We start from the raw sequence: 16,125 nt of genomic DNA, 5'->3' as shown, positions 1-16,125 counted from the left end.
GCGAGGAACACACTTTAGCTTTAAAAAAAAACCTTAACATGGAAGAATGCACTGGCATTGTTTTCAATGTAACATAGGCTAGACTTTACCTGTGTTTCCACATGCTGAGAACTGTCCCATCAGGCTGACGCGTTCACCTCTTCAGCTTGGATCCTGTTGTGGATTTATTTACAAACATCAATCGCTTTCAAACCATTCTTTTTTTTTTTTTTTTGAGATGGAATCTTGCCCTGTGGCTCAGGCTGGAGTGAGCGGCGCCATCTTGGCTCCCTGCAAGCTCCGCCCCCCGCGTTCCCGCCATTCTCCTGCCTCAGCCTCCCGAGCAGCTGCGACCACAGGCGCCGCCACCGCGCCCGGCTCATTTTAAAAAAATTTTTAGTAGAGACGGGGTTTCACCGTGTTAGCCAGGACGGTCTCGATCTCCTGACCTCGCCATCCGCCCGCCGCGGCCTCCCACAGTGCTGGGGTTCCAGGCGGGAGCCGCGCGCCCGGCCGTCCTGTCTGCTGTGTGTTTTGTGTGTTTTGCTGCCGACTATGGGAGACAATGTGGAGAAAAAAGAGACGAGAGGAGGAAGGTAATGAGAGACCTTGTCAGGGTTGTGACCTTCTTGGTATTTTTGAAGAATTGTTGCCTTTCTACTATGAAGCCAAGCAGCATTTTGTGACTGACCCGAAAACCACGTCATCTCAGGTGAAGCTCCCACTCGCCGTCTGTGTTTTGTTGCACTGTTTCTTGGTTGGTGGCTTGGCTGGCTTTTTGGAAGGGAAATGTGGAAAGGGGAACTACACAGAAGGGCCGACCCACCCACATTCTCTTATTATCATCACAGACAAGAAGGAACGAGCAGAGCTAAGAGTGGAGGGAAGAAAGGAGTATGATAAGCACCAGCAAAGAGCTGAGGGCTGTTGCTCTCTAAAATTATTATTTGATTATTTTAAAAGTATGGAAGTTTTCTAGTCACTGAAGAAAGGAGCGGAAACTGCACTTATTTTTGTATACAGTTATTTACCTCCTAAACACATATGTGAAAATTTTTTTTGCTGGTGCAAAGTATTTTAATTAGTAAGAATTCATATATTGAGATTATGATTAGCGAACTCAATTTATACATTTGCTATCTTGCTTAAGCCTGACATGGCCACAAAACCCAAGTTTACTCCAAAATATGTAGCTTCAAAATAACAAATACCGGAAAGTTTGCTGTGGAAACTATTTTGTACTTTTGTACAAAAAACCTAAAGAACAAATTACCTAAAGAACAATTTGCTAAACATGAGAAATCACTCACTTTGAATATGTACAGGTAAGATAGGAACAGTGACCAGACCAGAAAATCATAGTTTATAGTGAAGATAATATTCAGTTGACTCAGAACCAATAACCAGCATTCTTGATAAAATCTCAGCATTTCCAGAGTGCCAAGTGTACTGATTTTTTAAAATATATTTTAGAAGGAACTTAGATCTGGTGTTTTTAATGAAAGCCAGCATCTCTGATGTTGCAACATGTATGTGAAATGGATGTTACGTCTGTCCTGCCCTTTAACCCCACCATTAACAAAGTGGCTGAAAATAACAGTAAAAAAAAAATCAGTCTAAGGGAGAAAAGGACTTACGCTCTCAATTCTCTCTCTCTCTCTTTATCTCTCTCTCTCTCTCTGTGTGTGTGTGTGTATTAAGGGGGATGACAGGAGGCAGTCTTAACTCTTGAAAGAAACTTTCTTGTGCACAACGTGCAGGTTTGTTACGTATGTATACATGTGCCATGTTGGTGTGCTGCGCCCGTTAACTCGGCATTTACATTAGGTATATCTCCCTAGAACTTGAAGTATAATAAAAAAATTTATAAAATAAAAAAAAGAAACCTTTATATAGGAAGCTTATTTTGGTTTAGGTTCAATGATAAGAAAGTTTAATTTTATAATCCATAAGACCAGATACCTTCAGAAATGATTTTTCCCTGTGGGATTTCCATGACTGGTATTCCACCCAGTGTGAAATGACGGGTCTGGATGTCTGTGTCTACACCCATCAAAGCCTCAGAGCTTCATGCACTGCTATAACTTTTCTGTTAACTCCGGGTAAATTAGGAGGCTGGTACAAGGAATAATTTTAACTTCAGATTTTATAGTTTGTTTCTGTTAAGGGCAGAAGGATCTACTTTTCAATGATCTGTATTTTTAGATGTTGACTTTTCCTGATGCTATTTTTTGATTATGGAGAAAATAGAATTCTTATTAGAAATCTCAACTCCGAATTGAGAATAGATGTTTTGATACTTGTACTGCTGTGGCCAAAAACTTGGAATCATGAATTAAAGAGACCCTGGTGTTTATCTACAGATTAAGACACACAAATAAACATCAGTGTAACATCCTCACTAGCATTCTGGGAGTTACATTTATTTATTCCAGAGCAAAATTAATATATGATAAGAAGTGGAATATTTTCTGTTGATCTCCAGGGTATTATGACAAGAACCTTCCTTAGAAAAGTAATAGTGTATTAGGAGGACACTGGATGCTACCACATTATTTGCCTTTAAGGCCTTCAGGGCATTGCAAACAACTGGAATCAATCTAATAACCTTATCAAGCACAAGCCAACAGTGAAATGAAAGTCATTTATCTGAAACAGCAGGCGAAAGCTTCACTGGTACCCTCGGAAGGTGGCTCACTAACCCTGCCGAAGCTTTGCTCCATCTGATCAGGGCATAATGTTTCACTGGCCCAATAATCAAGGCCTTTAGAGTTTCACAGCGTTTTCCCTCCAATAACTAATACGGGGAGCACTGCTGACATTCTGCCCACGGTTGCCAAGGCTGAAATCAAACTTGCTTTGAATAATACTATAAAAGCCTTGAAATGAATCTTTGCCATAGGAACCAATGTTCAATTGTGGGCTCTATACAAAGCCGCTCAAGCTGGGGGGGGAGCAAACTTTTTGAGTTGGTTTTAGGTAACAGGAACAGACGTCTTTATTGGATTTATCTGGAAAAAAGTAAGGAAAATCCCAACATTATCTGTTCTGGTCAACAAGTGTAAGGCTCAGTCCCATTTTACTTCTCTCCTTCCCCTTTAGATCCTTTTTCCTTATTCTTGACTCCATGTATGGAGAAAAAGTTCAAGTGCATTTACAGCAGTAATGCTGGGAACTTGTCACTTATTCCCATGATGCTGCTACTGCTTATAAAGCACTTTGAGGATTCTTCTATTCAGAGTTAGTGATAAGCCTCAAGAGGAAGTCAGCCTTGCTGGTGTACAGCTGCATTTTGGGCTCATGTGTAGAAGAGCTAACATGGATTTCAGAGTCTCCCAGGTGTTTGGAATCCAGGCTCTGCTCTCAGGACCTGCGAGGTCTTAGATAAGTTGCTCAATCTCTTTGAGCCTCAGTTTTCTGAGTACAGTGGCACATACCTTACAGGACTGTGGTGTGGGTGAATTGCGACGATGTGTATGGATCCAGCTCAGGGTCTTCTTTCCTTCCTTCTCTCCTCCCTGCCTCTGAATTTCCGCCACACTGTACTTCTGAGGTCTTCGCTAGACACAGCGAAGCTGGATGCTTGCTAGAAAACTGAGGGGCTAGAATTGAGTGTTAGGGAACCAGGGAATGACATCTGTCATCCATCCGGTTAGGGCTAGGGGGAAAGCGAGGCAGGGCAGCAGAGTGGGAAGTGGTGCCCATGAAGGCCACTTTTGGGCAGTCACCAGAGCCTCTGCTCAAGGCACTTTAGTTCTGAGTTATTTGGAGCCCAAAGTAGGGGCAGATATAAGAGAAGGACGGCAGTTATCTCCTGGTCAGGAGTTTAACAATTTCTACTTCCTTTCAAACCTCGTTTCATCCCTTCCGTCCCAGTCAAATTCTCAGGCATCTCTGAGCAGGCCTGTGCATCATCATCTCTCCTCTGCGAGGGCGTCTTCTTCGGGCATGTTCGAGAAGGTCTTAGTGCACCTGTGGTATTTAGGGCTTGATCCTCTTTCCTCTTTATTGTCAAAGTTGTGGCTTGCCGAGGTCGGGACAGAGTCTAGTTATGACATGTTAGCAATCGTCACCTCTCATTTTTGAATAAATATGCTTTTATGCAGTTTGATCTCCCATTCATGTCATTTATTAATTTGTTCATTCATTAACATTCATTTGTGGAACATTTGGCCTAGTAAGTAGAAGAAACCCTTCCTTGGCATTAGGGGAGAGAGAACAAAAGGCACAGAGATACACGCTCAGCTTGGACAGTTTCTAACATCAAATAAGATCGAACTTGGAAAACCAAAGACTTACCACTGAGATATTTTCATAATCTAAAAAGTCAGTTTCAAAAGAACTTCCGAAATGTTTTTAAAAATGACTATCCTTTAGAATAATTATGTAGCATCCCAAGGTTTTAGTGTTCAATCAGCATTTATTACCACCTGCTGGGTGCCTGAGGCAGGAAATTGTAATGAGAGTCACAAACATGAATTGAAAAACTGCTGCCTGTAGGTCCTCAGTTCCTGTCAAAGCATAGAGCCCCCTGTAGATACAGCCCCCTGTAAAAGATGCCCTGCGTTCTGGGCGAGAGGATACACTGGGTCAGCAGGTATATCTGGTGGGCAGAAAATGAAAGGTGTCACCGAGGAGGTGCTATGTGAGTTAGTTGTGAAAAATAAGTATGGGTTTACGAGGCAGATCTGAGAGGCAGTTTGCCGAAGTTACAACTCCTACCCAGGCATTTGTTTGAATTTTCTGTTTCATCTGCTCGTTGGAGATCATTTGTTGGTACACTTACATCTTCTATGCCAGGCTGAAAAGAGAGGAGTGATTGTGTGTGTGTGTGTGTGTGCGTGTGCGTGTGTAGTATTTTTCACAGTTTCTTTGTGTTTCCAAGCTTACTTTAGAGCTGAAGCTTGTCAGAGTTCTCATAACAAATGCGTGATTGAACTAAATTACAACCCGCAGCCTCTGGCGTTGCAGCCTTGCGGCACCTCAGTGCTTTCATGGGGTGTGCTGTACCTTCATGATTTATTTAAAGACCAAATCACAATGAATAACAATGAATAGGCTTAAACCTATAGGAGGGGTAGGAAATAGTTCAAACTTTTGGACTTACATGAACAAATGCAATCTTCAAAAACTACTGTTTTCTAATCTGCGTGAATGTACTGAACTCATTGCTGCCTTCCTTTAAATGTGATGTATCAAAAGTGCCTTGCAAACTGTTAAATTCCAATGTCGATATTGTTACAGATATACTTTATTAAATACTGGATAATGATTTTATAAAGTACAGGGTTTTTAACTGTGAAATTGTTCTAAAATATGTAGAAAATTTTGGAATAATCTTCCCATGTTGAACACAACGATTGTTTTTAAAATTCTCTTGATTTATATGTTTATATGTTGTAGATTCTCAATTGAGTGAATTAGTGTCTTTGCAGTATAGTAAGATTTTGGTATAGTTTTTAATCTATCAGGGAAAAGGCTAGATAATTAAGTAGGATCTCATTTGTCTCATAGCCCATTATTTGAAGGATGATTTAAGACCATAGGAAATACTGAGTCACTTTTTCTAAAAAGACAACTGATTTTCCTGTGCTTTTAAGTTCAAATTTATCTTGTCTCCTTTTGACTAATTGAAACAACAGGTTATCAAAAACCTTAACAGAAAATATTCTTATTATTTATTGAATCAGAAGAGAAACAGGAAATACTGTGCTTTCATGGGCCTGTTTCCTACACCCCAGAATCATACAAATTGTTGTTGCTTCTATAATGTTCAGCTTCAAATTATTTTGCTTTATCAGTCAAAATGAATTACCTGAATTTTCTCCTCCTGTTCAAAATGGAACCACATTCATCCACCTACCCCCAGCCCTAGGACTGTTTCTTTTATTCCAATAGTTTCTGGTATCCTTGACTTCACAGTAGAAAGCTATGAGTCTCCCAAACCCCTTCACTCAGGTCCCGTGGAGCCTGCCTTCTAAAGTCTCTTCAGTCTTCTTTCTTTGCATGTTCATGGCCACCTTGTTGTTTAGACCCTTATCCCTGACTGTAAGATATCCCTCAGGTCTTCCTGCCTGTGGCCATGCCTAATTTATACCCTTTCTAAAATGCAGTGTGATCATGTCGCTGCCTTGCTTAGAAGCCCTGCACTGGCTTCCAACACGTGCAGAATCGGGTGCTTGCTGTTTAACATGGTCTACCCAGTCCTCCAGATTCTGGCTTCCAGTTATTTTCTTAGCCTCAAAAAAGCACCTCACTCTCCAAACGTATCAAATAGCTTGTGCCCTCCTGCCTCCTGTTCACACCTCCATTCCCTCTCCTCTACCTGGATGCCCCTCCCGCTGTCAGCTCCCACGGATTGACTGGTGCTTGAGTGTTTTATTGCACTTTGGACCTCCCGCCTCTCACTCCTGGCTTCTGTCTACCTGTCCTGACCTGCCACTTGTGTAGCCTCTGGCCTATCTGCCTAATTCTGGTTGACAGTATTATTTGTTAGCTTCATATCTACTTGTTCTCTCAATTATTTCTCAGCCTCCCCACACCAGGCTCCTTGCCCTGTATTTATAAGCTGCTGTTGGCTTGAGGGTGACTGTGCCTTTCTAATAAAACTATTTTATAGACTGATAGTTACAGTGGTATAGTAGAAAAGAAATGAATCTGCCTTTGAGTGTATTGCATTATCTAGTGATCCATAAATATTTTCTTCTTCTTATTATCATTATTGTTATTTTTGAATAGACGATCAGGGAAGGCAGAGTCTAGGCCACCAATCTGAACTTAGCTTTCATCTTTATTAAGATATTTGGGATGTCTGCAAGTATTCTGAATTTTAAATGGCATTTGGTGATTCGATAAAATTTTGTTTTACTCTGAACTGAGCAGAGTTTCAGCAGCTGGCTACTGTGTCATCATTTCTGTAAATTCAAAATGTAAAAGGAACATTTACCTTTTAACAAGGGAGTATCCTGGGTCTCAGTTCTCAACCGTTTTTCTAGGTGCGCTCATGCCTCTGTGATCTCAGGAAGCCCGATGGCATTAAATTCCACGTACGTGTGCACGGTCGATGAGCACATATTTCCAGCTCCTACCTCTCCTCTAAAATTTAGGCTCATATCTAATTAACTGCTAATGATCACCACTTGGAAGATTAACAGACAACTAACTATCACACATCCATAAGGAAATTCTTGCTCCTCCACCTTCAACCCCTGGGCCCAACACTCCTCAGTCTTCTCCGTCTCAGTAAATAGCGCCTCCAGCGTACCAGCTGTTAGGCCAGGACACTTGCCCTGACCCTCTTTGTCTCTGACACCTCCTATCAGCATACACTGTTGGACTGTGTTCAGAATCTGAGCTCCCCTTGCCACAACCATTGTGTGCACCTTGCTTCACTTTACATCACTGCTTTCAAGGATTATCAAAATAGCCTCCTGACTTCTCTCCCACTTACTCTTTCTTGCTCCCTGCACTTTGTTCTTCACTGAGCAACCAGAGTAAGTCTTTATTTATTTATTTATTTATTTTGAGACAGAGTCTCCTCTGTCACCCAGGCTGGAGTGCAGTGGCGCGATCTGGGCTCACTGCAACCTCTATCTCCTGCGTTCACGCAATTCTCCTGCCTCAGCCTCCCGAGTAGCTGGGACGACAGGCATGCACCATCAAGCCCAGATAATTTTTGTATTTTTAATAGAGATGGGGTTTCGCCATGTTGGCCAGGCTGGTCACGAACTCCTGACCTCAGGTGATCCAGAGTAAGTGTTTTAAAGCGTAAGGCAAATAATGTTTTCCATCTGCTTAAAACCTTCCATGGCAGGCGGAGCTTGCAGTGAGCCGAGGTGGCGCCACTGCTCTCCAGTCTGGGCAACAGAGCGAGACTCCGTCTCAAAAAGAAAAAAACCTTCCATGGCTAGGAAGGTCTTAAACCATCTTGTCCCCTGACACTTCTCTGATCTCTATTCCCATCAGGCTCCCCTCTATTATTGCAATCTTCAGAGAAACCAGGCAGATGTGCTTCTGCCCCAGGGCCTCTGCATGTGTGGTCCCCTTTGCCTGGAATGCTTTCTCTTCAGGTAGCAGCATGGCTTACCTCTCTTATCCAGGCCTTTGCTTCATTATTACCCTGTCATAAGAAGGCTCTTTTCTGACCATTTAACTTCAAATGGCACCTTCTCACTCTCTATTTTCTTATTCTACTTTGTTCTTCTTTAAAGCACTTCTTACCATCTGACCTATCATGTATACACACTTCCAGATTTCTTCACTGGTTGCTGCCACTCCCACTCTGTCCTGTGCAAGCTCCATGAGAGCAGAGACTGTTTTGTTCATTGGTGCATCTCTATCTCTTAAGATAGTTCTTGGCATAAGTAGGCATGCAGGTTAGTATTGCACGCATGAGTGAGGACCATAACGGTCCCAAATTCTTCTGGAAAGTTTTTCCTCAATCTTGAGGCTAGTTTACTATCATCAGATTTCTTGACCATTAATGACTCACTATATCTCTGTCCTATTTACAGGCACAGCTTGGAAATATTGCGAGTTCAGTTCCAGACTACCGAAATAAAGCAAACATTGCAATAAAGTGAGTCACACAAATGTTTTGGTTTTGCAATGCATGAAAGTCATGTTAACACTATATTATGGTCTATTAAGGGTACAATTTCAATATGTCTATAAACGCCAATGTACATGCCTTAATTTAAAATAATTTATCGATAAAAATGCTACTGATCATCTGAGACTTCAGCAAGTTATAATCTTTTTGGTGATGGGGTCCTGTCTCTCTGTTGATTGCTGCCAACAGATCAGGGTGCTGGGTACTGAAGGTTGGGGTGGCTGTGGCAATTTCTTTTTCTTTTTTTTCTGAGATGGAGTCTCAGTCTGTTGCCCAGGCTGGAGTGCAGTGGCAGGATCTTGGCTCACTGCAACCTCTGCCTCCGGGGTTCAAGTGATTTCTCTTGCCTCAGCCTCCCAAGTAGCTGGGATTATAGGCCCCAACACCATGCCTGGCTAATTTTTATATTTTTAGTAGAGACGGGGTTTCACCATGTCGGCCAGGCTGGTCTCAAACTCCCGACCTCAGGTGATCCACCGTCCTCAGCCTCCCAAATTTCTGGGATTATAGGCATAAGCCACCGCGCCTGGCCAGCAATTTCTTAAAATAAGACAGCAGTGAAGTTTGCCACATCAATTGACTCTTCCTATCATGAAAAATTTCTCTGTGACATGTGATGCTGTTTGATAGCATTTTACCCACAGTAAAACTTCTTTCAAAATAGAGTCAGTCCTCTCAAAGCCTGCTGCTTCTTTATCAACTAAGTTTATTGAATATTCCAAATCCTTTATTGTCGTTTCAATAATGTTCATAGTATCTTCACTAGGAGGAGATTTCATCCCCCCAAAACACAACAAAGCAACAACAACAACAAAGAGAAAACCCACTTTTTTTTCTCATCCATAAAAAGCAAGTCCTCATTTCATCAAGTTTGGTCATGAGATGCAGCAATTCAGTCACATCTTCAGGCTCCCCTTCTAATTCTAGTTCTTTTGCTCTTTCTACCACATCTGCAGTTATTTCTTCCACTGAAGTCTTGAACTGCTTAAAGTTATTCATGACGATTTTAATCAACCTCTTCCAAACTCTTGTTAATGTTGATATTTTGACCCCTCCCATGAATCATGAATGTTCTCAATGGCATCTAGAATGGTAAGTCCCTTCCATAAGGTTTTTAGTTTACTTTGCCCAAATCCATCAGAGGAATCATGATGACAGTGACAATCCTATGAAATGTATTTCTTAAATAATAAGACTTGGAAGTTGAAATGACTCCTTCACCCCTGAGCTGCAGAATGACCTTGTATTAGTAAGCATGGACACAAAGTTGATTTCCTTGTATGTCTCCATCAGAGCTCTTAGGTGTCAAGGAGTACTAACATTTTGAAAGAAATCTTTTTCTCTGAGCAGTAGGTATCAACAGTGAGCTAAAATATTGAGTAAACCATAGTATAAATAGATGTGCTGTCATTCAGGCTTTGTTGTTCCATTTGTAGGGCACAGGCAGAGTAGGTTTAGCATAAGTTTTAAGGGCCCTGGAATTTTCGGAATCGTAAGGGCAAATTGGCTTTAACTTAAAGTCGCCAGATGCATTAACCTGTCATGAGACTTAGCCTGTCCTTTGAAGCTTTGAAGCCAGGCACTGACTTCTTCTCTCTAACCGTGAAAGTCCTAGATAACATGCATTTCCGGCAGAAGGCTGATTCATCTACACTGAAAATCGATTGTGTAGTGTGGCTACCTTTATCAATGATCTGAGCTAGATCTTCTGAGTAACTTGCTGCAGCTTCTCCATCACACTTCCCACTTCACCTTGCACTCTTATGCTATGAAGAGGGCTTCTTTCCTTAAACCTCATGAACCAACCTCTGCTAGCTTCAAATGTTTCTTTTGCAGCTTCCACACTTCTCTCAGCCTTTATAGAACTGAAGAGAGTCAAGGTCTTCCTCTGAATTAGGATTTGGCGTAAAGGATTATTCTGGCTGGTTGGGCCTTCTATCCGGACCATTAAATTCTCCATACCAACAACAACACTGTTTCACTTTCTTACCACAGTGTGCTCACTGGATTAACGTCCTTCAAGAACTTGGCCTTTGCGTTCACAATTTGGCTCTCTGTTTTGTTCAAGAGGCCTAGCTTTCAGCCCGTCTCATCTTTTGACATGCCTTCCTCACTAAGCTTCATCATTTCTAGCGTTAGATTTTAAGTGAGAAATGCATGAGACTCTTCCTTTTACAGGAACAGGTACAGGCCACCGTAGGATTATTAATTGGCTTGTAGGATTATTAATTGGCCTAATTTTCATATTGTTGAGTCTCAGAAAATAGGGAGGCCCAAGGAGAGGAAGAGAGATGGGGAAACAGCCAGTTGGGGAGGCAGTTAGAGTCCATACAACATGTGTCAGTTAAGCATGCCATCGTACATGGATGCGGCTCATGGTGCCCAGAACACAGCAATAACGTCAAAGGTCACTGACCATGGAGCACCATAACAAATACAGTGATAAATTTTGAAATATTGCTGGAATTACCTAAATGTGACACACACAAAGTGAGCCCATGCCATTTGAAAAAAGGCACCGAAGCTTCCAGTTAGCTGAACAAGTGGAGGTGAAATGTGGCTCAATTTTGTGAGTTGAATTAGACAAGTCCTTGATCTTTCCTATTTGTTAAAGTCAGAATTTAGGATACTTTCTCTTATGAATTAGCATTAACTTAAACAAAAGAGCTTAATGAGATTCATCTGGCATGACTGGTAAGGTAATTATGTTTCAGAATTCACTGAAAAAGAGTTTCTTTTGTTTGTTATGCTTTCAAGGAGTAGAAAACCCGCAGTTGAAAATCAATACCGAAAGGGTCAAAGTGTGCTGGGGCATGGTCAAGGTCCTTTGAAACAGACTGGTGAGGAAGAACTTTGTGTCCAAGTTCGGCCTGTGTCAGCAGCTGAGCCTCTGAATGAGACACATACTACAGAAAGAAGACACGGGCTGTGGCCATTCAGTAACTGAGCACCTATCCCAGGCACTGCCACATTGAAGAGGAGGTAACATTTTCTAACTTATTCTGAGGCTAGTATTACCCTGACACCAAGCCAGACAAAGACACCATAAGAAAACTACAAACAAACATCCCTTACAAATGCTGATGCAAAAATCCTCAACAAAATACCAGCAATTCAAATTTAGCTGTACATTAAAAGGATTATACACTATGAATGAGTATAATTGACTCCTGAAATAAAAATATGTTCCAACACGTGAGAATCAGTGTAATATCACGTTAACATAAAGAAGAAAAAACCCTCATGTGTATCTTAAAGAAAAAGCATTTGTCAAAATTTAACCCACATGCATGATAAAATATACTTAATAAACTATAAAAAGGAATAAAACACCTTAACATGTTATATTAAAAAAAAACACCCAGCGAACACAGCTAATATTATAATGAAAGACTGAAAGCTTTTACCCTAAGAGCAAAAACAAGGATGCCTGCTTTTACTACTTCTTATAGTACTGAAGGTTCTGGTTAGCTAAAACAATAAGGCAAGTAAAATAATAAAAGATATTCCGATTTTTAAAAAAGTAAAATTTTCTGTTCGCAGATGACATAATCTTATATATTAAAAATCTTTTCGTTTCTGTGAGATAAACTATCAGATGCAATAAATAACATTCAGCAAAACTATAGAATACAAAATCAACAGACAAAAATCAGTTGTATTTCTACAATAACAAACTATCTGAAGAAGAAATCAAGACAACAGTATCATTTATGATAGCATCAAAAAATAAAATACTTAGAAACCAACTTAACCAAGAAATGAAAAACTTGCATAGCAAAAACTATAAACATTGCAGAAAAGTATTAAGATGACATAAATAAATGAAAAGACATCATGTGTTTATGGATTGGAAGACAAAACCTTGTCAAGATGCCATTGTTATCTATAGTCATCAACAGATTCAATAAAATCACTATAAAAATTCCAATATTTGGCCGGGCGCGGTGGCTCAAGCCTGTAATCCCAGCACTTTGGGAGGCCGAGATGGGCGGATCACGAGGTCAGGAGATCGAGACCATCCTGGCGAACACTGTGAAACCCCGTCTCTACTAAGAAATACAAAAAACTAGCCGGGCGAGGTGGCGGGCGTCTGTAGTCCCAGCTACTCGGGAGGCTGAGGCAGGAGAATGGCGTGAACCCGGGAGGCGGAGCTTGCAGTGAGCTGAGATCCGGCCACTGCACTCCAGCCCCGGCGACAGAGCGAGACTCCGTCTCAAAAAAAAAAAAAAAAAAAATTCCAATATTTGAAAAAATAGAAAAACCTATTCTAAAAATCAGATGAAATCTCAAAAAAAACCCAAGTAGCCAAATCAATCTTAAAACTAACAATGTTAGAGGACTAACACCTCCTGGTTTCAAACTTACTGTAATACATCAGTACCCAAAATGATGTTGTACCAGCATAAAGACCAATGCAATAGAAAAAAAGAACCAAAAAATATGGTCATGATTTTTAACAAGGGAGTCAAAACTATTCAATGGGGGAAAGGACAATATATTTTTTAATGGTGTTAAAAATGAATATTTACATGGAAACCAATAAAGCTGGACCCTTACTTTACACTATATAAAAAAACTTAATTTAAAATGGACCAAACATCTAATTGTAAGAGCTAAAACTATAAAACCCTTAGAAGAAAACACAGGGAAATATGTTTCATAACGTAGAATCTGGCAATAATTTCCTGGATATGACAGTGAAAGCACAGACAACAACAACAAAAATACATAAAAAGAACTTCATCAAAGTGAAAAGCTTTTATTTCTGTATCTGAATACAATCAATAGGTTGAAAATAAATTCACGAAGGGAAGAAAATATCCACACATTATATATTTGATAAGTAATAACCAGGCTATATGAAGACCTCATAAACAACAACAACAAAACAATCAAATTTAAACACGAGCAAAGGTTTTAAAATACACATTTCTTTAAAGAAGATATATAAATGACCAGTCAGCACAGTATAAACTGCGCAGCATCACTAATCATGAGAAAAATGTAAATCCAAGCCACAACGCAATACCAGCTGACACATAAGTGTAGCTGCCATCAAAAAAACCACCACTAGCAAACCAAAACAACAAAGCCCCAGAAAACAGCAAATGCTGGATGTGGAGAAGTCAGGACTCCTGCACACTGCTGGTGGGAAAGTAAGATGCCACAGCCACTGTGGAAAACAGTAATCACCATATGATCTAGTAATTCCACATCTGGGTATATACGCCAAGAAACTGAAAGTGGGAATTTGCACGCCCATGTTTATAGCAGCATTCACAAGAGCCAAAGGGTAGAAAAAGCCCAAATGTCCATGTACAGATGAATGGATGAGCAAATATGATCAATACACACAATGATATATTATTCAGCCTTAAAAAGGAAAGGCATTCTAATACATGCTGCAACATAAAGCTTGAAAAGATTAACACCAAAAAATGCAAATACTCTATGCTTTCCACTTTTATAGCGTACCTAGAGCAGTTAAATTCATAGACACAGAGAGTAGGATGTGGTTTCCAGGGAACGGGGCGGTGGGGAAGGGAAAGGGGAGCTATTGTTCTGTGGATACAGAGTTTCACTTTGGGGTGATGACAGGTTTGGAATGGATAGTGGTGATAGTTGCACAACAACGTATTTAATTTTCTGTTATACATATTTTAACGTACTTAAATTTTCTGTTATACATATTTTACCACAGTAAAAAAATTAGCAAATATTTAAAAATCTACATATTTCTTTGAACTGTTTCTTTACATCCCTTGTCCATTTTTCAATTTGGCTGTTGGTCTTTTAATAATTTAGGATATATATACACACACATATATATGTACACACACATATATACATATATATATAAACCCAAATTAGCTTTTTGTGTGTCATGTATGTTGCAGATCTATTTCCCCAGTCTGTTGACTTTTGACTTTGAGGCATTTTTCTCGCCTATAAAGTTTTAATTTTTTAGAGTCAAATGCATCAGTCTTCTAGTCAAAGACTTATTTATGGGTATGGTGTTTCAGTTTAGGATGATAAAGAAGTTGTGGATATGGATAAAGCAGAGGTGTAAAAAGTTGTAGATATGGGAAAGCAGAGGTCCATAAACTTGAGGTCAGTGTGAGACCTCCCACCCCCTGTTCTGGAATCAGATGGAGGAAGGCATGCATGCAGGCTGAGATTGAGGTCAGTGTGAGACCTCCCATCCCCTACTCTGGAATCAGATGGAGGAAGGCATGCATGCAGGCTGAGCTGGAGAGATGAGCTGGGGTGGCAGACCAGTCTTCCCATGACCCTAGACCTTAAGTGCTCCCACATGCTCTCAGGCATGTATCAAACCAAGAAAGCAGGCTAGGAGGGTAATACAGCAAGTGTATACAGGGAGCTACGAAATACTTGAGCTGAGCAAATGACACACAAGGAGACAGAAGCAGTATGACCTTTACACAGTGACCTGGCTGAAATCTTTTCAGGCTTTCATTAACCAGGTGAGCTCCGCTTTCTCTCTGAGGTAGGTAAACTTGAGGGGTAAAGTAGGAGTTGGGGAAAACAGAAAAGAAAGCCTGGTAGTATTTCTTCTAACTCTGTTATAAATAAAAAGTAAAACATAAATGCCCTGTCTCGGGGCCCAAATGTTAGGTGAAAAAATGTTTGTCATCTCAGTCATGTGATGTGGACTTTAGCAGAACAGTACACACATGGTCATTATTCCTTTCCCTCTGCATATTGTGTGCTTTCTCAGTTTTTCTCTGATCCACTTGTCTCATCATACTAGCTGCAAACAAGGCCACTGAATGTCACACCAGGTGGCTAGCATGTCTGTGAAGGGCAGAAGCTGGGGCAGCCAAACAGCTGGCAGAGGTCAGCTAGTAAGTCCCTGATGCCCACTCCATAGAGGACTCCACACTTAAAAGACAGGATAAGCAAGTGTCAGGCTGCCTCACTAGTTATCCCCCCAAATGAAAAAATAAAAGTAACCCCTCCGGGGAACGTGTGTGTACACACAAATTACGTGCACACAGCTACATGCAAAGGGGAAAGGCTGGGAAGGAACCAAATCCACCTCTGAACACCAGTTGCTTGTGGGGAAGGGGCAGGTGAAGCCGGCTGTCCACATTACTCACCTTTTCAACTGATGAGCTTGCATCAGTTTTGGCAATTTCTCATAAAAAGGCAATTTTCACTCCTTGGGTGATCACCCAGGTCCTGCAAAACTGAGCCACCAACAACCACCTGCACCACTTCCCATGAGGCCAAATAATGGCTTCCCTCAAAGCTCAGCCCTCCCACCCACCTCCTAGTCCTGTCCCATGCAGGGGGCTACCGGCCTCCTGGGGTACAGGGGTCCAGGCCAAACCCAACCCACAGACAGCTGGTGAAACCAGCATGTATCCGAGGGCCTTCCCCCAACCTGGGCCGTGTGCCCACTGCATAGATATGCCTGTGCTCGCTCCCCTAGGACAGAAACTCCCTTTTCTTCAGTTGGAATGAGGGATGGGGAGATTTGATGGTGTCCTGTACATGTTGGTTTCTTC

General features: G+C 41.1%; 1 long non-coding RNA gene across 1 annotated transcript; it reads left to right on the top strand.

Annotated features, from left to right (window-relative positions):
* The first annotated feature begins 377 nt into the window (after positions 1 to 377).
* LOC117064405 lies at positions 378 to 11,566 on the top strand. The gene is made up of 3 exons (XR_004429440.1): positions 378 to 575; positions 8,493 to 8,557; positions 11,348 to 11,566. It is a non-coding gene; the product is annotated as an uncharacterized LOC117064405 (long non-coding RNA).
* Positions 11,567 to 16,125: the final 4,559 nt, after the last annotated feature.

The sequence above is a fragment of the Trachypithecus francoisi genome, unplaced genomic scaffold (assembly GCF_009764315.1).
Source record: "Trachypithecus francoisi isolate TF-2019V2 unplaced genomic scaffold, Tfra_2.0 Lachesis_group2, whole genome shotgun sequence".
Taxonomy (NCBI): Eukaryota; Metazoa; Chordata; class Mammalia; order Primates; family Cercopithecidae; genus Trachypithecus; species Trachypithecus francoisi.
The sequence above is the reverse complement of the archived record's forward strand: the minus strand, read 5'-3'. Positions and strand labels throughout refer to the sequence as shown.